This window comes from Canis lupus, chromosome 20 (genome assembly GCF_048164855.1).
Source record: "Canis lupus baileyi chromosome 20, mCanLup2.hap1, whole genome shotgun sequence".
Classification (NCBI taxonomy): Eukaryota; Metazoa; Chordata; class Mammalia; order Carnivora; family Canidae; genus Canis; species Canis lupus.
The window spans coordinates 44,594,364-44,617,956 of record NC_132857.1 but is presented as its reverse complement, the minus strand read 5'-3'; the positions used below and the strand labels follow the sequence as shown (position 1 = coordinate 44,617,956).

At 37.9% G+C, this 23,593-nt stretch overlaps 1 long non-coding RNA gene across 2 annotated transcripts; it reads right to left on the bottom strand.

Moving 5' to 3' along the window:
* Positions 1-2,896: 2,896 nt before the first annotated feature.
* On the bottom strand, positions 2,897-23,581 carry LOC140611929 (uncharacterized). Of its 2 annotated transcripts, XR_012013236.1 has the most exons (5): positions 23,478-23,581; positions 22,932-23,059; positions 19,403-19,512; positions 8,318-8,424; positions 2,897-3,108 (listed from the first exon to the last, which is right to left on the bottom strand). It is a non-coding gene; the product is annotated as an uncharacterized lncRNA (long non-coding RNA). The 2 variants fall into 2 exon arrangements; XR_012013235.1 differs by lacking the exon at positions 8,318-8,424.
* Positions 23,582-23,593: the final 12 nt, after the last annotated feature.

Genomic DNA, 23,593 nt, shown 5'->3' with positions numbered 1-23,593 from the left:
TTTGAGGCTTTATTATCTAGTTTTCTCTTTGTGGTGTTCCTCCACCAGCAAACACCTGCTAAATGGCCAGAACAGACATGACTACTCTGTTCATGGTCCTGGGCTCTCTAGGTTTCTCGCTCTTCATATTCTCCCTGGGAGTGTCCATCCACTCCCACGGGTACCACCAGATGGGCCCAACCTCAGTCTCCAGCTCTGAGCTTCCCTTGGAACTTTAGACTCATTTCTAACTGCCCATGGTGTATCTCTGCCTTGATGTGGCACAGGCTCTGCAAACCCAGCAAGTCTAAAGATATATTACTTTCCACGCGACACCGATTCAATCTCTCTTTTATAATCTACTCAACCTATCTTGGTTAATAGTGTCTCTAGACATTTGGTTGCCTCAGAAGCTTCTCTGATTCTTCCTTCCACCTCACCCACTACATCCAGCCAATCACCAGTCCCTCCTGTCCATCTCTGGGATCTGCCTCCTATTCTCTATCCCTTCATCATGTGCCCAAAGTCCAACTCCATAATCTTTTGCCTAGACTCTTATAATAATCTTCTCACAAGATAATCTTATTTTCTTTGCCTTCTCCAATTTCAGTACATTCCTGCTGAAAACCCTTCTGTGGCTCCCTACTACCCAAAGAATAAATTCCAGACTCTTTAGCATGGAAAAATAGATGATTTTAAATTTACTTACTTTACATTTAGTTATACTAAGCCATATAAATATGCCATACAGAAAATTTTATCCATTAGAAATACATCTGTTCTTAAGGGCCAAATGTGGCATAAGAATATCCAAGCCCTCACTCACAAAGAAAACTATGTATGAGAGAAAGGGCACCAAAAGAAGATAGAACTAGATGAAGTCGTGACTATGCCATGAACCTCACTGTGATCTATTTCCTTATTTGTAAAATGGGGGTGATAATAATTCTTCATGCTTTGGGTTGCTGTGGGAATTACATACAATGTGACTAACACCTAGAGGTATCAATATCATTATTATTACTAATATTATTAGTCGGTATTGTTACTAATGTCATCGTTACTACAAACATAGCATCTCTTTAAATATTTTAGGATAATTATGATAGGCTCCTCATTATTCTCTTCTTCAAATGAAACATCGCACTTCTTACAAAACAGTCCCAAAATCATGTTGTTTTGAGAATGGCTCTCATTCTGGTCACCTCCTCTGGGCCATTAAGAAACTTAATGACCTTACCCTAAGGCTTGAAGATAAAAAGGAAATCATCCTTCTGAACAGGTGAAAGGTAATTAATAAATACAAAGTCTCTTTTCCAAAGGTGTTTTCTCTTTTAATCATTATGATTCTAGAGGCTTAAGCTCCTCTATACTTTAGTGTATACTTTTGCTTCCTAATTGAGGCTTTCAAGGAAATTTTAGAGTGACTACCTCAGACCACGAATTAGTCTCTCCTTCCTAAAAATGCACCCTCCAGGTTTTGGTCAAAGATTATTGGCAGGAAGTGAGGGGAAGGTTTGCACTTCCTTTCTGTGGCTTCCTAGAGCAGTACTATCAATCTCACACTTTTCATCCGCTCTGAATTTACAGTTATCTTCATAAGTAAAAGAGGATAGTTGGTAGAGCAGCAAATTGGTCTTCCCTTGCTGTGAAAATGAAAACAGATAGCAAACACAATATCCTATGAAAGTAAGAGAAGTACTCCCAAGAAGTCAAGATATTGTTAGAGATGTCTTCAAAATATCCACAGATAATGAGATTGGGCAATGAGCCAACGATATCCAACCAGAATATATTTATTTGTTTTTTATGTGAATTAAATGATATTTCAAAAGTACCAGGGAATTTCCATTTAACACATTCACAGAGTAGTTATTGTCATCCTGGGTGTGAATATTGAAGTCTTACAGCAAAATCAGTGCAATAAAGCTTGATGGAGGTAGCATCATGGGAGAGAGTTCTTAAGTCTAAATATTTCAGTCTTAAAGCCATTACTTACTAGCCCTGTGACCTTGGGCAAGATACTTAATCTCTCTAGACCTCTTTTTACTTACCTATAGAATGAAGAGGGGGAAAAAAGAGGACCCCAACACATTGTTTTAGAATGTGGACCAAGTCAGATAATGCACATCATGTACTAATACAGAGAGTACCACACAGTAAGTACTCAGCTGTTGGTCAAACATGACTGTGATTGGATAGAACTGCTATTTGGATAAAACTGCTATGAATCTCACTTCATTTTTGCTTAGAGAACCAATGCAATGATACCAAGTGAAAAATTCAGTCAACAGTTTTAACTTTTTTCCTCTTCATCCAATTGTTTTCAATCTACATAAAATCAAATACCGGTGGCTCTTATTCCCACTAAAATGACCAGCTATGGGATCCCTGGGTGGCACAGTGGTTTAGCGCCTGCCTTTGGCCCAGGGCGCGATCCTGGAGACCCGGGATTGAATCTCATGTCGGGCTCCCGGTGCATGGAGCCTGCTTCTCCCTCTGCCTGTGTCTCTGCTTCTCTCTCTCTCTCTCTCTCTATCATAAATAAATAAAAATTAAAAAAAACACAACAAATAAAATAAAATAAAATGACCACCAGGTAGAAATGCCCTAAGTGAATTTTTCCTCTGACACACTGCACTTTCTTGTTCTGTAAATTTAGGTGCTTCATAGAAACCGATAAAGTCTACGAAATTTTATTCCTAAAGTTCTGTGCAAGGTCAGGGAGTAGCATTTGATTAAGAAAAAAATCTTTCAAATATCTTGATTGAGAGTATTCTGCAAAGTAAACTATTATCTTGGTGTTGATAATGAAAGATTCAAAAAAATTATAATAAAAAGTCCACCAAGCACACCAGTGGCTTTAATTAGGGTTGAATATAGCAACATGAGTAAACTGAATCAAGTCATACTCCTGTCAGCCTGGAAAATATTATTATATTTATTGCAGCCAGGAGAGGTGTGGGCAACAAGTTTTAAGAGATGTTTGAACAACTGCAGGACCATTATACAAGTCTCAGATTTCCTTGGATTCCATGGTGATTAGGTAAGCTGCTGCTCTGTTAGGAGTCCGATACAGAGGCACTCTATATACACTCCTTCTTGTTAGATAGTGTTCAAGTGATATTCCTAGGTGCCAAATATGAGATCACAATTAATTACATTAAATCAACATAAAATACCACAATGTATGTTTAATAAGCTGTTTTCCCAGTATTAATCTAGTTAAGTAAACAAACCACATTGTCTTAACTCAAGAATATGTAAATTTTTTTATTTTTTTTTGATTGAACAAAATATGTTCATAGATAGTAAAATAGCATCCCTTAATGAAAATTCCAGTGCAGAGCAAAATGTGAATAATATTTGCTGACATTTATTGATTTCTAGACATACACATGCATAGAGTTCTAAGCACTTCATAGATATTTAATCTTTTAATCCCCATAGTAATTATATGAATATTTAATGTAGACACTATTATTAGCCCCATTTTATAGAGTGGAAAACTGAGACACAAAAAATATTAGCTAAATTGCCCATTGAAGCTCATCTAGTAAATTGGTAAGCCAGAATTTGTTTTTTTGTTTGATTTTTTTTGTTTTATTTAAATTCAATTTGCTAACGTATAGTATAACACCCAGTGCTCATCCCATCAAGTGCCCTCCTTAGTGTCTGTCACCCAGTCATCCCATCCTCCCACCCTCCTCCTCCACAACCCTTTGTTTCCTAGAGTTAGTTGTCTCTCATGGTCTGTCTTCCTCTCATATTTTTCCCCACTCAGTTTCCCTCCTTTCCCTTATAATCCCTTTCACTGTTTCTTATATTCCACATATGAGTGAAACCATATGAGGATTGTCTTTCTCCGACTGACTTATTTAACCCAGCATAACTCTCCAATCCCATCCACATTGAAGTACATGGTAGGTATTCATCCTTTCTGATGGCTGAGTAATATTCCATTGTATATATAGACCACATCTTCTTTATCCATCATCCATCTGTTGAAGGACATTGTGGTAAGCCAGAATTTGAATGCAAACAGTCTGGTCTAGAGTCCTTAGTAATAACCTCTATATCAGTGAATCTCTGACCCAGGGGTGATTTTTACCCCAAGGGATATTTAACAGTACCTGAAGATAGTTTTGACTGTTACAACTAGGAAGGGAGAACTACTTGGCATCCAGTAGAGAGAATCCAGGTATATTGCTAAACACCTATAATGTACAGAACAGCCCTACAACAAAGAAGTGTCTGGTCCAAACAGTCAACAGAGGAGAGGTTGAATACACTGTTCTATATCATACTGCCTCTGGGGTTAGTTATACCCTTCCTACAAAAAATACCGTCTGCAGACCAGCAGCATTTCGTCACCTAGCAGCTTGTTAGAAAAGCCTCAGATATACTGAATTAGAATCTGCATTTTAATAAGATTCCCAGGTGATTAATCTGTACATCGAAGTTTGAGAAGCCATGAGTTATTACTATTAGCTACCGTACTGCAGTCTTTAATAAGACAAATACACATTTGTCCTATACAACAACCTCATTTCTGTGCACAGGCATAGAGTGGGAATGCTAGGAAGATGACGGAGCAAGAGAAGAAGGGAGGAGGATGGACAGACTCAACAGGGATGTAATTTTAGGGGCTGGAATTCAGCAGATGTTTACCTGAAATAGCAATCCGAAGACAAGAAGTACAATCTGAGTTTATAAAAGATGGACAAAAACAACACTCAGAATCTAACTTCGTCCTCAGGACTAAGAGTAGAAGACATAGGCAGATGGCCAGGAACCATCTGGAGGGAAAAGTGGGACATGGGGGTGAGCTGCAGGAGAACTGTCACAAATACACAAGCCAGCCAGGATGCCATCAAGCTGCCATCAAGCCAGCCAGGATGGCAAAGTTCTTCACATCTGGATACCAACTATGTGGACTGAGGATTGGCCTGGTTTAAAGGCAGTAGGACAAAGAAGGCCCATTCACCTGATGAGATTTGGATGTATTTCCACCATGAAAATTAATTCAAGGAAACCCCACAAAGTGAAGCCGGGAGGACAGAAGAGAAGGCTACAATGAGGAGCTGTACCACTCAACATCTACTACAGGAAGAATTATCATTTATAGACCACAACAGAACAGTCAGCAGGGAAGTATTATCAATCAGAAGCCTGAACAGGGCAAGATGGAGGTTGCACCTCCTATAGGAAATTAACCAGCCCCACAACTAAGCCAATGGAAAACTGTCATCACCCAGAACTCCTCCTTTCTTCTAATGGACTTCCATTTAAAACAAACTGTCCCTACTTCCTCCCCCCTATCCATAAAATATCATTCCTCACTTTTGTTATTGGTCTTGCCTGTGCTTTTGCCATAGCTTGCATGTCTCGAATTGCAATTTTCTGTTATTCCCACATAAACTCATTTTTACTGGTAAAAGACGGTTTTATTTTTAAGATTAACACCACAGAGTGAGACTTTCCCAGAGTATGTTTTTAACAGTCAATAAGGTAAAAGCGCTGCCGAAACACAAAGCTCCAGCAATAATGCATCATTCTTTTAGGAAAAGCAAAGACTCCTGTCCTTTTAAGAAATACATGCACCGCAGCTAATGAAGAAGAGATGCAGAGAGAGCTCCTGCTCCCAAGTGGCCCGCAGAGTTGACCACAAAGTCTTTTAGAAGGACATTGATGCATAAACCCTTACACAGTTTCACATTTGGAGATTTAAGACGATACTTTTGTCAAAATATGTTTCCTCCCCCACAGGCTTCTCAAAAACAATAAGCAAAATAACAATGTTTTGTGAACTTTATCAAATGTTAACTGGGAAACCCTACTGTTTTTAATTGTGCTTGAATGAATACAGACCAGGATCTGTGAATGCAAAGAAAGTGGTTTCTTACCCCCTGCCCCTGCCCTCGCCCCCACCCCCTCCACTGCCCAGCCTCTAGAATCAGCTTTGTACTGATGGGTGGCTATTCCCAAAGGCAAAGGTGAGGTAAAGGCAAGATTGAAGTAGAATCCTCAGAGCCCAACCACTGTGAAAACCATTTCACGGTAAACCGAGAATTTAAAAATACTATTATTGTGGTTATCCAAATAATTTCCCTTGCCATCATTCTCTATTCTGAAATCAGCACTCTCGCTATTGCATTAAAATCAGAGGATTTGGAGATGAATGGATTGGAAAAGATTTTCTAGCAAATTGGGTTCCAAAAGTGGGGTCTTCATACTTGGGGAGAGAGGGCTACATGAGCATCAGCCAAGATCCTTTCCAAAGTCCACAGTTGCTGGGCCCCACCCCCAAGAGCTCTCCTTCAGCAGGTTTCAACACAGCCTAAGGAATTTGTGCATCTAACTCCTCTTATCATTCTGATGCTCAGCAGGTTTAGGGAGCACTGTCAAGTTTAACTTCCCCATTTCACAAATCAAGAAAGTGAGAACCAGACAATGAATTCATTATAATGCCAGAACTAGCATCTTGATCTCCAGGCTTAATGTATTTTGATGACCTAATCCTATCTTTTTTTTTTCATTTGATCAACACTGCATCATAGTAAAATACAATGATTCAGAGTATGATCCACCAAATGCAGAAGAATCCAGAATTTGGAGCTAGGATCTCTTCTATTTTTTTCTACTTCCCATTCCTACTCATTTTAATCCAGATGAAGATGAAGCAACCTCCCTGATACTACTAAACACCAGCCTCCGGGACTTCACAGGATGAGGAAAGGAATGCTTCTTAAGAAAGTCTGCAAATTTGTTGTGTAATCAATGATGTTCCATAACTGTATTTTCTCCCTTTTGATCTCTTATGGCTTTATTGTTCTTGAATTCTCAAGGAATCTCCAGTTATACCCCAAAGGAAAAAACCGGCATCATTATAACTTGGGGACAAAGTTACCTCCATGGCCATATTGACTGGTCAGCTCCAACTATCCTAATTGCCTTTTTACCTACATATATACATACTTTTCAAAGAGAAAGTTGATTTTAAGAACATATCCACTGTTTTCTTTCATTTCCCTTCATGATTTAAGAAGCGACTCATCTAACTTATTCACAAAACAAATAGCATTAAGAAGGAAAAGGTGCAAAAGTTAAGATAGTGGTATTGTTTTGTCTTCTTTGAGAAGCAAAGGATAAAACAAAGAAAAACCCTAAAGAGGTTGTGTGTGTGTGTGTGTGTGTGTGTGTGTGTGTGTGTGTGTGTGTGTTTAAGAAAAGGCTCACTCCTGTTTGTGAAAATATGTCCAAATTCTGGCTGAATTATTTTAGCTCACTGCTTTGCTCTGGGATACAGGTGCACTGTCATTATGTCTATTTCTTTTTCGGGCATTAAGATTTAAAGAAGGGCAGGTAACCCTATGAGCCATGGCTTCCCTGCACAATATGCCTGCTGTTTAGTCCAGAAACTTTATACTCTCTTTTGGTATCTTAATCGCCACATTATTTTCCCTGGTATTATCACGTTAAAAATGTGTTTATAAAACATTCAAAGCATGTAATACCTTGTTTTCTCCATCTAGCAAAACTGTATAAGCTGTAGGGGCTACACGGTGTCCTGCCACCTCTGGGAAGCACTCTAGAATCTTCCAGATTCTATTCTTCCTACATATCTGACATCAAACTTATCTATGCCTTTTCTACACAAAGTGTAGCATCAGCCTCACCTGGACACTTGTTAGAAATGCAGAATTTGGGCCCCACCTTGGACCTACTATATCAAATTCTACATTTTACTAAGATCCCCAAGTGATTCATATGTTCATTCAAGTTTGAGAAGCAGTGCTCTATGCCATGTAAGTCTTTGTTAGAGTCTGCTTCAAATCTTTTGTCTCCTCCAACTCAATTCATATACCTTACAGAGAGCAACTTTTGTGTTCTCTCAGCATTTGGTACCATGTAAGTCTATGATGGAGTTTCAGATAATACTTGTGTAGCAGATACAGGTGGGGGGCCTCTCCAGTAGCTCTTTCTCACCTCAAATCTTGTTAATAGTACCTAGACTTCAATCAGGTAAGCATGTTCAGGTGCCCCTAAAGTAAGTGGGGTCCAGCCCCAGGCCCACTGACAAATCACAATTCATTAATGCTGATCATGGTAATCCCACTTCTTTTCCCAGGGACTGGGGAGCAGAGAGTATGGGAATGAAGTGTAATTCTAGCCAAGGTACTTTTGAAGAATAGGCCCTGGGAAAGGTTTTATAACAATGACAAGGGATAAAGTATTAAAAAGCCCCATTTTCTGATTCGGGATATTTCTTGATGAAGATGTGCTTAAAATTAAAGAAACCATCTTGTGAAGAGGGTTAGCCCAAGAGAATACTCACAATTGTTGAGTGGGAAGTTGGAAGGACCTGGATTTCTACTGCATCACCATGCCACTCAATTCATCAACCTTAGACTTGCTTTACCTCCAGACCTCCTGTCATGTGACCTATAAATCATCTTATTAAGCCATCTGAATTGGATTTTCATTACCTGGAATGCTAAATATTCTAACTCATAAAGCTATTAACTAAAATAATGACCAATAATTAGGCATGTACAGTAACCCTTTACAATATTATCTCATGTGATTATTATGTCAGTTTATGCTAAAGACACCATTGTCCCCAACATACTGACATGGAAACTAAAATTCAGAGAGATGAAGAATTCCAAGGTTTAGAATTTGAACCCAGGTTTGCCAGATCTAAGAGCTCAGGCATCTTTTTCCATTCTCCTTCCATGGTTTGACTGGTTAATAGCCATGATAATGTACCATGATCTTTGGGAGGATTATGTGCCAGCTTGGATGGGAAGGGGAGTCCTTTATAGGTTTTCTTGAGAGTGGTTTATTATTTGCTTTACTGATGACGCTGCATGGGTTATTTAAAATGGGAATAGTCTCATTCTACAAAACTCTATTCCCAAAGAATCCTGCAGCATGCCAAGCAGGTTCAAGATGAATAAAATGAAGCTCCTAGTTTGCAGAACTATTCATTGCAAAGAGATGTTGTGTTATAAAATTAATGAATCCTTCCAAGAGAGTTGATAACAATGAACTGATAGCCAATTCCTGACATGTACACATGGGTCTGAAGGGAGATGAAACCTCTGCAAGTAGAGCCAGAGGGAACCATAAATACTGTACTTCTTTTAATCTTCCAGTTCACTTTGAAAGTATGTGGCTCAGCTTTCAAATTTGCCCAATTTAGGAGAGCATCTGCATTCATTTGTTCAGATGTTTTGTCAGAAAGAGGAGATAAAAAATATCCAAATATGTGGAAGCTTCCAAAAACACTTCCTAAATATTTCATTCACCATTCCCACATGATGGAGTGGTAAAGACACAGTCCTTGAAATGAGGCCAACAGTTTACTCAGGCTAGACTCCAAAATTATAAAAGATGAAAGGCCTTTTGACCATTCCTTAGCTCCCAAGGTAGTATCTTATTCTTAGAAATGTCATTTCCTGGGTAAATACAGATACATTATGAGCAGCAATGTTTTTGAAATAAAAGGAGAATACATGCTTAGACACAATTACCAACATTAAAGGGAAGCAGCTACCTTTCCACCAGAACAAGGCCCTGTCCTCACACAAAATGAATGTCTTGGGACACTGGCCCTCTACTCTCCATGCGCAAGCTATCCTTGGAAGGTCACCCTATGTGAACAGAACACTAAACCTAGCTCTTAATTAGGTTATTTAGTCAATACAGTGGAAAATTCAGTCCCTGTGGTTACATAATGCATGTAAACAATGTTTGTCTTTTTTTTTTTTATTTTGATGTTAAAATCTCTCAAATTTGTTGTTAGAAGTGACCAATTATTTCAGTTAAAAGAAACGAACTAATAATTCTGTGCAGACACAGGCATTGCTAATTAACTCTGGAAATGGTGTTAATTCACTCAGCATTTTATCCAAAAATATTCTACTTGAGCTTCTTAAAATAAGGATTCCAACTCATTATTGTGAGAATCAGAAAACTGTGTCTCTATCTCAAGTCAATAGAAAAGAATGAGAAGGACTTATTTCAGTATTTCATCTTCTGATTGAATTTCTGAGTTTCACACAGGCATTTCTAGTAATTAGGAGGAAGACAAAAGATGTCCAGGAATAGAGGAAAATGAACCACCCTAATTGCTAAAGTTGATCATGGACTACCAGTTTGTTGTTAATGCAACTAAGGAATTTTAATTTTTCTTCCTAATTAAAAGTTGATTTAAACCCATCTTTTTTGATAGGTCAATCTGTCCAGTTTGTTAAAGAAAACCTATGATATGATTGATGATTTTTATATATTTTTAGAAGAGAATCTCCAAAATATTAAGCAATCATATCATGGTCAATTCTTTTAAACTATAGACATTTAATGAAGTTAAAATCTTGAATTTATAGTCATTTTTTAAAAATACTTATTCATTACTGTACTGAAATCATACTAATAGACATTTTTACTTAAATAGAATATAAAAATGTATATTTTTTATAAATGCATATACTGCATTTATTTTAAGTATAAAATAAAAGTATTTTAAGTATAAATGCATCTTATTGAAAGTAAAGCATGTTATCTTTAACATACACATACCTATGACATTATAATAAAAATGTAACTGTATGGGAATTAAGGAGTACACTTGTTGTGATGAGCACTGGGTGATGTATGGAATTGTTGAATCATTACATAGTACACTTGAAACTAATTTAACACTGTATGTTAAATGGAATTTAAAATAAAATATAATTCTAAATATAATTCTAAATACGTTATATGTAAGACACAAAGCAACCAAAGAATTAGAAATCCTAAAATCATAATTTCTGTTCCTTTTGCACAGATTATATCATAACAACAAAAAAATTTCAACGGTGGCACAGCATTAAAAAAAGAGACAAAAGTTTTTACATGCTATTTTCAACCAATCTTTAGCTCTTATTCTCATGAAATAATGACAGCCTATCACCTTAAAATTTTTCACTAAGTAGTATAAGATCATGACTTTTTCATTATTTAGGTAATATATGCTGCTTTCTCAGACATATGTAATTATATGTTTGCAAAGATTTTTTTTAATGGTGAGCCTATCATATTAGAGTGAATCTTTATTCTCTTGATACAATGGTCAAAGCAAAGCTGAAAGGCAGTTGGGTAACAGTCTCAAATTTTCCCTCATTGTGAATGTTGCTTCCAATGCCTACAGCTTCTGGCAGCACACACTTACAGACTTTATAGAAATACAGAAGTCCTTTATAGCAGCTTACCAGAAAACCTGTGAAGGCTAATATTACATTGACTATTCTTATAGGTGAATAAAGGTTATCTTCTGGAGAAGACAAAAAGTGGCTATAAATGTGAATTCTAATAGCTATGGAGGTAGGAGAATGGAAAGCATCTCTCTCTCCTTTTAAAATCATTTTCCATCAGTCAGTAAAGATTAAACAATCTTTTGGTTCAAAAAAATTTGTAAAGAGGGCTCTTTTCTGAAGAGACCTACAATTCAAGACATCTATATTTCATTTTCCTCCTCTAGTTAAAGATTTGCTGACCAACCTAAACCCAAGAAGCTCTGTTCTTGGAGTTCTGCTTTAGGAGAATGGTTTACACAATATTAAAAAGTGAGAAGAGACAGCAAACATGATCTACTCCAGTAGTTTTTATTACATTTCAAGGTTGGGAACCTTCTGGGTTCTTTTTATTTCCCCAAACCCTGACAGCTGATGTAATATGAGAACAAGGTTCAAAGGATGTGCAGCAGGAACAAGTGAAACATGCCTGCTATGACCAACAGATCCTTGAATTCTCACATGAAATTCAGTTTATTGTCTTTTAAGTACATTTTATACTTTACTGATGTGCGTCTCTTCCCAACTCAGCACATGGTGTGACCACCTTATTCAGCTCTCATGGACATCCTCCAGCCTCTCAGACCCCCCTGTGTGCCAATGCACTCTCTGGTGACCCTATCCCATGCCTGAGCCACTGTAACATCTAGTTTTCTGAACCATCAGCTTCACTAGAATGCAACCTGACAGTGCTGCACACCCCAAGCCTAAGCCCAAGCCCCACACCCCTCCCTTCCTGCCCACCACAGCCTGTGAGCCATTAGTGGTGATGTCAACCACATATATATCAATTTGACTGGCCAAGAAGTGTCTGGATTAAACATATTTATGGGTGTGTCTGTGAGGGTGTTTTTGGATGAGATTAGCATTTAAATCCATGGACTCAGTAAAGTAGATTACCCTCCCCAGCATGGGTAGGCATCATCCAATCCCTTGAGGACTGCACAGAACAAAATGCAGAGGAAGGAGAGTCATCTCTTTTTTTCCTGTTTCAGTGTTGAGCTGGGGCATCTCATATTTTCTCATACCCTCAGACTTGGAATTCCATTATCATTGCCCTGTTGTCAGGCCTTCAGATACTTACCAAATTATACCACTAGCTTTCCTGAGTCTCTAGCTTATAGATAGCAGACTGTGGGACTTCTCAATCTCCATAATCATATGAGCCAATCCCTCATGCTAAATCTCTTTTATAACCTATTGGTTCTGTTTCTCTGGAGACTCCTGATAGCATGCTTCCCTTCTTAGACAAATTTGAAACACATTTCATAAGGCTCTCCAGAAGGTCCTGACAAGACTGACTATGTCACCTGTAGCAATGGCCCACTCAGCCACTGATATTAGTTTTCCTCCTTCCCTTTTTCATTTTCCCAGTCCCGAGTGCATTCCCTAGACTCACTTCCCAAATCATCTACCCATACCCAAAGGCTCTGACTCAGGCTCCATTTTGAGGAGGACTCAGTCTAAGACATGGAGAACTTCATGATCATACCATGGTTACCTGTGAACAGCAGCTCGCCATGAACTAGTTTATTTACTCAAAAAGCTGACAGACTGAAATAAGAAAATTACATGAGTAATAGAGTGGGGATGTACATAGGATTCAAATCCAGATCTGCTAGAGACTCAACATTGCCTTTCATGCAATACTGTTTAGAACAATATTCTGCAGACAAAGAGAATGTGGCATCAACTAGACATTACAGTTCAACGTGCTCCAAAGTTGTTGAGGTATTTCCTAATATAGACAAAAATAACTACTATCTATTGAGGGATTTCTATATGCCAAGTTCTGTGCACATCTGTGATTTCATTTCATCTTTACAACAAACATGTGAAATAAGCCATTTTTCCTCATTTTTGAGTTACAATGCCTGCCAAATAAATAGATAGTTAGTACTTGTTTACTGAATTAAATAGAACTGAAATAAAGTTTGGAAACTATAGATATGTTGCATCTTTTCACTTTCTTTCAGAAAAATGAAGTGGACCTCATGCTCACAAATTTCCTGAAAGTTTCCACTTTGTTCTTTGACAACATATTCTGGTGCCTCCAGAACAAAGAGAGACATATTTTCAAAGCACAGGCTAGTAGTATCTTCAAAGGAGGAATAAAAATGTTGGATTCACTCAAGGAGATTAGTATCGTAGAATTATGGAGTCATGGTGAACCTCAGGAGGTTATCTAGTTTATAACCTTGCCTCCAGGCAGAACTACAACAAAGCTAACAAGAACACATTTCTGTCTGTGTTTGCAGGTCAAATCTTATTATAACCAGGATAATCCCAATCTCCAAATGATTAAAAGATCCCTCTGATCCAACAATTGGCCAGTTTATTTCACACAGTGCTCGATAAGGCAAAATTTTAACAAGAAACACTGCAATGGGCCAGAAAATGAAAACTTAAATGGGAAGAGAATTTCAAAAAGCTACATGAAGGCAAAAGATTCATTCTGGGCACCTAGATTTGCATCCACATGTTCATTTTACATTTTTGAAACTGCAAACCCTGGACTCTAAGAGAAATTAAAGAGCAAAGAAATCCTGAAACTATAAAACTTCATTACACCAATAAAATAAATATCTATTTCTTATAGGTCAGGAGTAAACGATCATCATTACATGTACTCCTTTATTGGATTAATAAACATGGTCTTGTTCAAGAGCCTCTGGGCAAATGTACAATAAAAATGTGAACAAGAAAAGGAAGAGAAGGATAATATCTTTGAGCACCTTCTAACCCAGCAAGTGAGTTATTTTGTACACTTTTTCCATTAAAAAAAAAAGCAAAGATCATTTATGAAAATAGGATGATAACAACAGGGCCTGAAGTGCATGTGTCAGAATTCCATTATACTCTAGCTCATTATTAGATGCTTTCTGCATACAGCAGGGGTCAAGATATCTCAACTGCATCCAGCAAAGCACAGCATCAGGTTTTCTCACAGTATCAGGCTTATGAAAACACAGAGTCAAATCTCTTCATTCACTACAAACGAAGGAAAATAATGAATTAACTTAATTAGCTAATTTATTAAATAAAGATATCCTAAACTACTGCTATGTTGTCCATCGAGGATGAAGATGCTGATTTTGTGGAGAGTCAGCTATACAGTGATAGTAGAGATGGCTTTTCCATAATGAACTGGCAGAAAAATAGCATTAGTTTTCCCATTCCCCCTCATGCTTGGATCCCATGGGCACTTATAGTGCCGCCTCTCTGTTATACAAGACACTGGTGTATCCAATATCATATATTCCATGTGTCCTTAGCCTCTGCCCTTTCTATTTGTGACCATCCCTGCTTGAGCCACATACCCAATTAAGGATCAGTGCAGGCTACAGGGCTATTCTGGCTTTCGGAAACCCCTAGGACATGTGTCCTCTGGAAAACTAAACATAGTTGTTATTGCTGGTGTTATTGTTTTAATTTTAATAATTTCATTTGGACATCTTCCTTAAAAATGTGTTTCTACTTTAATATAAGATATAGTATAGCATTAGTATTATAGTACAGTACAGTATTAGTATTATAGTATAATATAATGCAGTATAGTATTAGCATAGTACAGCATATTAACATCTTCTAGAAGAATATACTGAATATATTTCTGTATTAGTGGGGTAAATAATGCTAGCTGCTGTGACAAATACCAGCAGACAAATCCTGGAAGCTCAATATAAAAACTGTTTAGGGCAGCCCGGGTAGCTCAGCAGTTTAGCGCCACCTTCAGCCCAGGGCCTGATCCTGGAGACCCGGGATCGGGTCCCACATCGGGCTCGCCGCATGGAGCCTGCTTCTCCCTCTGCCTGTGTCTCTGCCTCTCTCTCTCTCTCTCATAAATAAATAAAAAATTTTTAAAACCTTTATTTTTCAGGACTATCCCATCTAATTCACGACTGCAGCAGGTAGGTTCCCAGACTCATTGCATGTTGTGCCATGTGTTGTCAGCTCCAGTCAGTGGAAAGGGAAAGAGAAGGTAGAAGGGGTACAACAGCTTCTAAAAGTTTTGAATATATCATCAGTTAAGCCTCCAACTCTTAATTTCAGCTCAGGCCATGATTTCAGGGTCATGGGATTGAGCCCCACATGGGTCTCTGTGCTCAGCATGGAGTCTGCTTGAGATTCTTTCTCCCTCTCCTTCTTTTCCTAACCTTGATTGATTGATAAATAAATAAATAAATAAATAAATAAATAAATAAATAAATCTTTTTAGAAAATCCTGAATAGAAGTGCCATTCACCACTGGGAATCAGGATGTGACTGGTATAACCAAGGCCATATCTAGATGCCAGGAGGGTTGGAAATTCAGCCCCTGATTACACAGTCATTTCCAGCTAAAATTCTATCATTTGGATGATGCAAATGAACTGCATTAGGCAAATAGCCATCTCTCTTACATTGTTCTAGAGCATACCTGTAAAAGACTTTCCCTCTTGGTGTTTTTGTTTTGTTTTGTTTTGTATATTTCCCTCTTGTTTTTTTTTGGCTGGGTTTCAGATAGGTGAAATTTGCTATGTGGCTGATATTTAATGAAAGGGTAATCTCTCTACTTACTATGTTTGCTTTATTCACAGACACACATTCATGTCTCAAGTTCTTGTCTACCTGGTAAAATTTTTAGCCAATATCTTAGTGGCTACTCTTCTTTCTGCTCCTAGATCCCTAGCTACATAATACCAAATGATTAATATTGAAATTTCCAAAGAAAGTTGATCACTCAAATGTGGGCTTATATGTAGACCCACCCTGTCTCTAATAAGATCTATGTCTTTTATCCCCCTGAATCTATCATAGCTTCCAAGGTTGAGACAATTAACTTATTTATTTAACAAATATTTATTGAGCACCTACTATGCATAGGATACGGTGCTAGGCTGTGGGATTCCTAAACCTATGTAAAATGCAGTCCCTACTCCCAAAGCATTTATTAGTAACATAAAGAATAAATACAGTCCTTCCTAAATTTTCTTTCTCCTTTCTCTTTTCCCTCAAAGAAACAAAAAACAAAAAACCCTCCCAAATACTTATTTAGAAATCAGGTCCAGTAGAGGGCAGCACACACACATATACCCACGTCCACTAGCAGCCCTGCACCCCAATAAATCTAGCTAAGTAGATAGAACAAAGTGAAGTTCCTTACATAGTACCCAGTGCATGGTAGGTATGCAATTGATTCTCAAGGAAAAAAAAAATGGACATAGAGTAGCAAGGAAAAGAGCATTTACAAACAAGGAGACGCACCTTAAATAAAATTAGTATTCTAAAAGATAACAAAGAACAACCTAATTTATTCCTCATGTCTTAGTAATTGTTGCAAAAACACAGGAAACATAGAATGCAGTAAAAATCCACTTATAGTGAAAATGCTCTATAATTCAGCTCTATTATCATATTACTGTTTGATTTGTTTTCTCTGAACTCTGATACAGCTATGAAAATGAGAAAATCAAGTGTAACATTTTTTCATCAGTGAAAATAGAGATAGATGCAACCTAATTATTAAAACTGTCATGTACCTTAGTCACCCACATGCTTAGATAAATTGTCCAGTTCTCCAGTACATTTTAAGCATAAAACAGAGCAAGAGATAAGCACTAACTCATTAACATTGTATGAAATTATTCAGTTTATTAATAAAAGAGTCACTGTAAGAGAGCCTTGTGAGTACATAAGGGAGATTTACAACTGACATTTGCAGAAAAAAAATGTGTAAATTTGCTGTTTATAAGTTGAGAGCAAATTTTTTTCTCCCTGTAAAGAGTCTATATACATAGGTTATGTATTGTGATGTAATTATGGTCTTCAAACCAGAGAATTGCTAAATTAGCACATCTAATGAAATCAATATGTTCTGAGGCTCAAAGAACCTTTGTGAGGAGGTCTGCAAGGAAAAGTACTGAGCATGGCATAGCTGCCTTTTGTATCCATAGATTGCTGATTCATCACCTCTAAGTAGATGCCTACTGATTGAACATCTATTACTGAGAGAGTAAGTATGGTATAATATTAACAAGTTTACTCATTCCTACTTTAATTAAAAGGAAAAAATCCCTTTCATTTGAGAGTAGCAAAGTTTTGCTGGCAACATTAGTGGTAGAGATGGCTTTTCCCTCCTCTTTCCTAGATGAGTGCAACTGAGAGGAACAAACAAAAATTAGAAAGACAAAAATGTCGGACAGAGAAAAATAAGGCAACTCTGGGTCATATAAGATATTTTATCCTTCTTCCACTAAGGTTGTAGCCCACCAGATTTTCACCCTGACATTTGGGTTTTTTAATACTGTATTGGGTGTCAGAGTAAACATTTGTCATGCTTTCAGATCAATTGAGAAAAAAAAAATCAATACTTTAAAAGAGTACGTGTCAAAATGCCCCTACTCCTTTCCCACTTTGAACTTTCTCAAGCTCTAAAAAGTTTGTCAATTTCTCCCTTCTGAAATCTAAGTGCTCCTCCCACTCTGCCCACAAGCCTTGCATTTCATCAATTCTTGAAAATGAAAAAAAACAAAAACAAAAAACACACACATACACAAAACAACAAAAACCACTAGTCACTGTAAGTTGGTTGGTAAAGGGAAGAAGAGAAGTTCTAACAGATTGTTTTCCCTGGTAATGATAATTTCCTGAGGTGTAATTCTTGTAAATATATGCATTTTGGAAGTAGGTGCCCTGCACAGGGAGGTCTGAGCTGGGCCAGGAGGACACATTCATAACTACACTCATTTGTATGCTAGAAGGGAGAAAATAACTAGGAAGTGCTGCTCCCATAGCACTTTTCCTTACCAGACTTAGTTTAAACAGTGGAATCTACGGAGTTTGATTTTATGAATGTCCTATAAAGAGTGCATTTCCCCAAAAGTGATTCAAGAAAAGGGTGGATTCTCACTGGCTCCTGAATTTGCCATGTTCTCACTTGTGTTGGAAGTCTGAGGAAGTTAAGTTTATTGCCCTTGCTAAAGATCTTCATATTAAGGATTCTCAAGCTTTATGGCTTTCTCACTGGAAGCACAGATCAATTCTGTAGAGTTGCCTACCCTTGCCCTGCTTCCAGATAGTGATAGTAAATGAGTATCAGTCTATAGTATGCACACTACTTCCTTATATGAATGCTTGTGTGAGGCACAGAAGTACTGTGACACAGGCATGTTATCTTTGCCAAGTGGTGAATTGTAAAACATACCAAAAACAGATCAACCTTCACTCTGCCAGTCGTTAGGCATGTCGTTACATGCTGCCTTGTGCTTCTGCTGGCTGCTTTGTGTGTGTTTTTTCTCTCCAACTGGCTTGTAGAATCTTTCAAAGATCATATCTTTGATATATTTTTGTATCACCCTCAGCTCTAGCACAATGTCGAATAAAAATAAATGTTCAATAAATGAGAGAATGAGGAAAAAATGAAAAGATGCATGAACAAAGAATGACTCATTAGGGAAGAAGCCATTACAATTTATCCTGAGAACTATAAAGCCAGAACTTTTGACTATAAAGTAATGTGGTTCCATGTCTAGGCTGAATCCCTGCCCATTCAATTTTGGGCCTTAATGGCTTTCACAATATGAAGTAGGGATGGAGCATAACTGATATCTTTTTCCTCTGTTGGGCTTCTCTCCTTAACTTCAGGATACCTATTTGGCAACTTTCTCCACTCTCTGTAAAAAGTCCTCCTTGCCCAAGCTTGAAGATCAGTCCTTCCTCTGAATTTCCATAATATCTGTAGTCACGCCAGCACTCATTCACTAGATTATTTTCTTAATTCATTTTTGGACAATTTTGTTTCTCAACTTAGACTGCCTTCTATTTCCTTTTCAATCTCCCAGGGTAGTTAACATAGTAGTAGAGTCATGTAATGGACATTTAATAATATTTTTATTTGGATAATGGTTTTATTCATTCATGCATTCAACAAAGATTGTCAAATACCTACCCTGTACCAAGGATTGTTCTGAGCATAGAGATACAGCGGTAAACAATACAAAGCCATTGCCTTCATGAAGCTTATTTTCTAGTGGTAGGAGATGTACATAAACAGATAAGCAAATATCTAGTAGGACAAATGGTGAGAAATGCTTACTTACTTAGAAATCAGATGTGGAATGGGAGGAGCAGGAAAGGAGTGAAGGAAGATGCGGAGGTTTTGGTCTGGATGACTAGCAGATGGGATTGATTTTAGCTAAACTGGAGAAGACTGTGGAAGCAATAGCATCAAGGAAAAAAAAAACACCAGTGAATTTTTATTCATATTTCATTTTAGGTGCTTACTAAATGTAAAGGACAGCATCCTACTGTGTTTCCGTATCGAACTTCAGACTATAAATACAAATATGAGGATCCACAGTCTATAATGTTATTTTAAGCCATTAAGAGTAGATGAGATCATTTAGGGAATCAGTGTAGCTAAAAAGCAGAACTGAAAAGACTGAGCCTTGAGGACATATTTATTTTGATGTCAGAGAGATGAGAAACAAGGAAACAAGCAAGGAAGAGTAAGAAGGACAAGGAGATAGGAGAACTAAAAAAGACCAATGAAAGTTTTATCAGAGAAAGTGTTTCAAGAAGGAAGAAGTTATCAGCTGGGTCGAATCCTGCTGATAGATGGAGCAAGCTGAGGATTTAAGACTGGATCAGGCAACATGGAGGTCATTAGTGACCCTGACAAAAGCATGTTTGCTGGAGTGGTGCCACGCCTGGTCACAATGGGTTCAAGAGATAATAGGAAGAAGGGGATTGAAGTTAAGGAAGGGAAGAGGTTGCTGGATATAGACTATAATTTATGATTAATCTTTCTACAGAGATAACCAGAATGGAATAATGCTGTGTGTGTGATGTGTACTATGCAGTCAAGGAGGACTTTTTAAAAATATGTAGTACATGTTTACTCACTGATGGGAAAAATCCAGTAGAACAGGAAAAATTGATGACCCAGAATAAAATGTACATATTCTACAAATACCCATTGGCTAGAGAATGTGCAATATTTAGCCTTTTGTGTAAATAGGGCAGGGGACCTAGCATTGTGCCTTAAAAATTGTTCCTCAGTTATTTATTCTCATTTTGGTATCTGGGTTTTGTTATTGGTTTCCATTTGTTTGGTACACTTGATAGAATCAGGACATTCCTTTTCATCACTTTTGTTCCTTTTTGTGCTTTTATTTTGTGTCATGCTGTCTCAAAACATTGCTTTTCATAAGAAGGAGAATCAACAGGGTAAAACACAGGCACCAGCTCTATAAGACTGTTGATCGAACTGCTTCCTAGACTACTGAGGCTCTCACAGACTAGTTTCAGTTTGAACAAACTTTGTTCCGGGTTGCCAATAAAACTTTTCTGTGTCCTAAGAGCCAGGCTTTGAGAGATTGTGTTCTTCCTGGGTTTATGGATTGTTGGGTTTGCATTTGGAGAAGGACAAATATCAGGGTGGGTGCACAAGTTGCCACTCCTCTTGGGGGTGTCTAAGTCTCAAGGTTCTCCTCTAAGAAAAACTCTCATTGTAATCTGAATTCTTATGTCTATTTTTCTAGATGGCATAACTTTTCCAAGGATGATTTGGGCCTTCGGGGGCAGCTCTAGGAAACACTTCAAATGGACAAAATTGTTCATATGAGAAGCATTTTAGGAAAGAAAGAGAACAAAGTCTCAAATGGCAGCGATTTTTTTTATTGGTAGACAGAGGCCTCCAAATTCTGATCAAACGTAGCTTCACTAAAATATCTTTGGCCAAGCTAAGGAGCAATTTGACAGACTTAAGCAACAAAAACTAGACTCATTTCCTAGTAGTTCCTCCCTCTACTTGCCTCCCTACATCCAGCTCTCCCCTCCCCCCTGGCCTCCATTCTCTCTCCCCTACCTCTATGAACGCCTCTCTTCTTCCCCTTGCCCAGACTTCCTACTTTTTCCCAGTGTTTCTCCTAAGATTCCAAAATGCTGACTGCCTCTGAAGATCCATCTTCCTGGGATCCCTGGGTGGCGCAGCGGTTTGGCACCTGCCTTTGGCCCAGGGCGCGATCCTGGAGACCCGGGATCGAATCCCACATCGGGCTCCCGGTGCATGGGGCCTGCTTCTCCCCCTGCCTGTGTCTCTGCCTCTAAAGATCCATCTTCCTATGAGCTAGGTATACAGGCCAAGTACAGAACTTAAACTTTGTACCCAAGCCAAACTAAGAGTTATAATTAAGGATTTCTCTATACTCAGAGAAGTCCAGAAACTATCCAGAAGAGAACTTAGAATTTTAGGGAATACATGAGACTCAGGGTTGCCTGATGTATATTGAATTGTACATTTATTAGACAGACCCTCAGAGACTAAGCCTTGAATAGCAAAAGCCTATTGAACTGACTCAGAGAGGGACCTACTGAAACTCTCTTCCCATAAGCTTAAGAATCAAAAGAAAACAAAATAAAGTCAGAATGTAAGTCAAAGTTTCCTAAAACTCACACCTAAAACTTTCCAAAAAAAAATTGGTTGGACCATAATATAAATCATGTAACCAGATAAAAGATGAAATATGATTTTTTCAAGATACACCAGAAAACACCATCAAACAACACTTGGGATCTAACATAGGTTTTGAGGTAAGAGCAGCTGTTTTAATTCATTTTGTCATTGAGATTAAATCTGATGTTAGAGACCTAATTAAAGAACAGAAATTAGGATGTGAAATAGCCCTTTTCCTGACAGAACATGTTGAAAGACCTTAAGAACAAAAACCAGATAATACCCCAAATAAATTAATGGCCCTGCAGACCAGACAGCTAGATGACCCACTTCCTTACTAATCACCTATTGACAAGGACAGTTATAGATATCAGAAACAGAAAGGACTCTGGAAAAAAGATTGTCCAGTCTTGCAAAATAGAAACCAAGATGTAAATAAAAAGCAGAAAATTCACATCAGTGAACATGGTCTAAGGAAGGAAAAAGTATCCAGGACCTTGTCTCGTCTTTAAACACTGAAGGTAAATTAATTGAAAACATAGATGGTCAACTTTATCAATTCCTGGTAGATATGAAGGTTACTCTTTCTACATGAAACTCTGCCACCTTTTCTCAGCTTCTTCTTTAGAATAATCATACCACACAGGTGTTAGGTATTTCAAATAACCCACAGATTTCTCTATGTCCAATGCCTTAACTTGAGCCCTTAACTGAAAAACATTCCTTCTGCCTTCTGATATCACCCCCGAAATTTAACAAGGAGAGTCAATGGCTTTACTACAGAGATTTCTGCATTGTTCAGTGTGCTTCTAGGCCAAGACAGTAACCATCTATTTGCCTTCACCCAGGAATAAAAACAATATTCCTGGACAGGCATGCACAGCTAGTCACTGAAAGCCTCTCCTATCTCCCAGTTCCTCAATCAGACTTAAATTATCTAAAGTCCCTTTGTGATTCAGTATCAATACAATATGTAGATGACCTTTGTTAATCCTTGTTCAGTCAACAAGGAATCCTGTAAAGAGGATTCTGTTTTCTTGTTCGCAGCCTTAGCAAGAAAGGCACATACAATTTTTGTCAAAACACAGTCCATTATTTAGGGCATGATCCATCCCAGGAGGGAGAAACACTCCCATGATATATTTAAGAGTATCTTAACTTATCCTAGATACCTTACAAAATGACAGCTGAGAAGATTTCCAGGTTTAACAGGATATTACAGGTAAGGAGTGCTGAATTTTTCTGAGATTGTGACATTTCCATATGAGGTGACAGTGTCCTGAGTAAGAGATCCTCTCCTCTGGAAGCCCAAACGTAAACAGACCTTCTGTAACTTGGTGAAGGCTCTTCCTCTGCTTCCTTCCCTAGACATCCTTAACTACAAAAGATCCCTCTGTCTATTTGTACATAAGTGTTCTAGATAAGCTCTTGGGATTTTAATTTAACTTCACGTGAACCATCAAAAACCCATCACCTACAATATCCCCATCCTTGACCCTGTTGCAAAGGCTTATCACCCTTGTCTTAGGGCAATGGAACCTCATGGTGCCTCATGCAACACAACCATATTAGTACTGGGAGAACACATTTTTCAGCCAGCCAATTAATCTCTTAGGACACTGTTATTCTCTCCTTCACATTACTATTCACTGCAGCCACACCCTGAATTCTGACACTTACTTGCCACCACCAGAAGGGGAACCTCATGATTGCCTTACCTCAGAGAACTTTTCTGTACCTTACTCAGATTAGTTACAAACTCCACTGAGAATCCTGACCTAATATTATTTGTTGATGGAAAACGGAAACCAGATATTATGAAGTAGGATCTGAC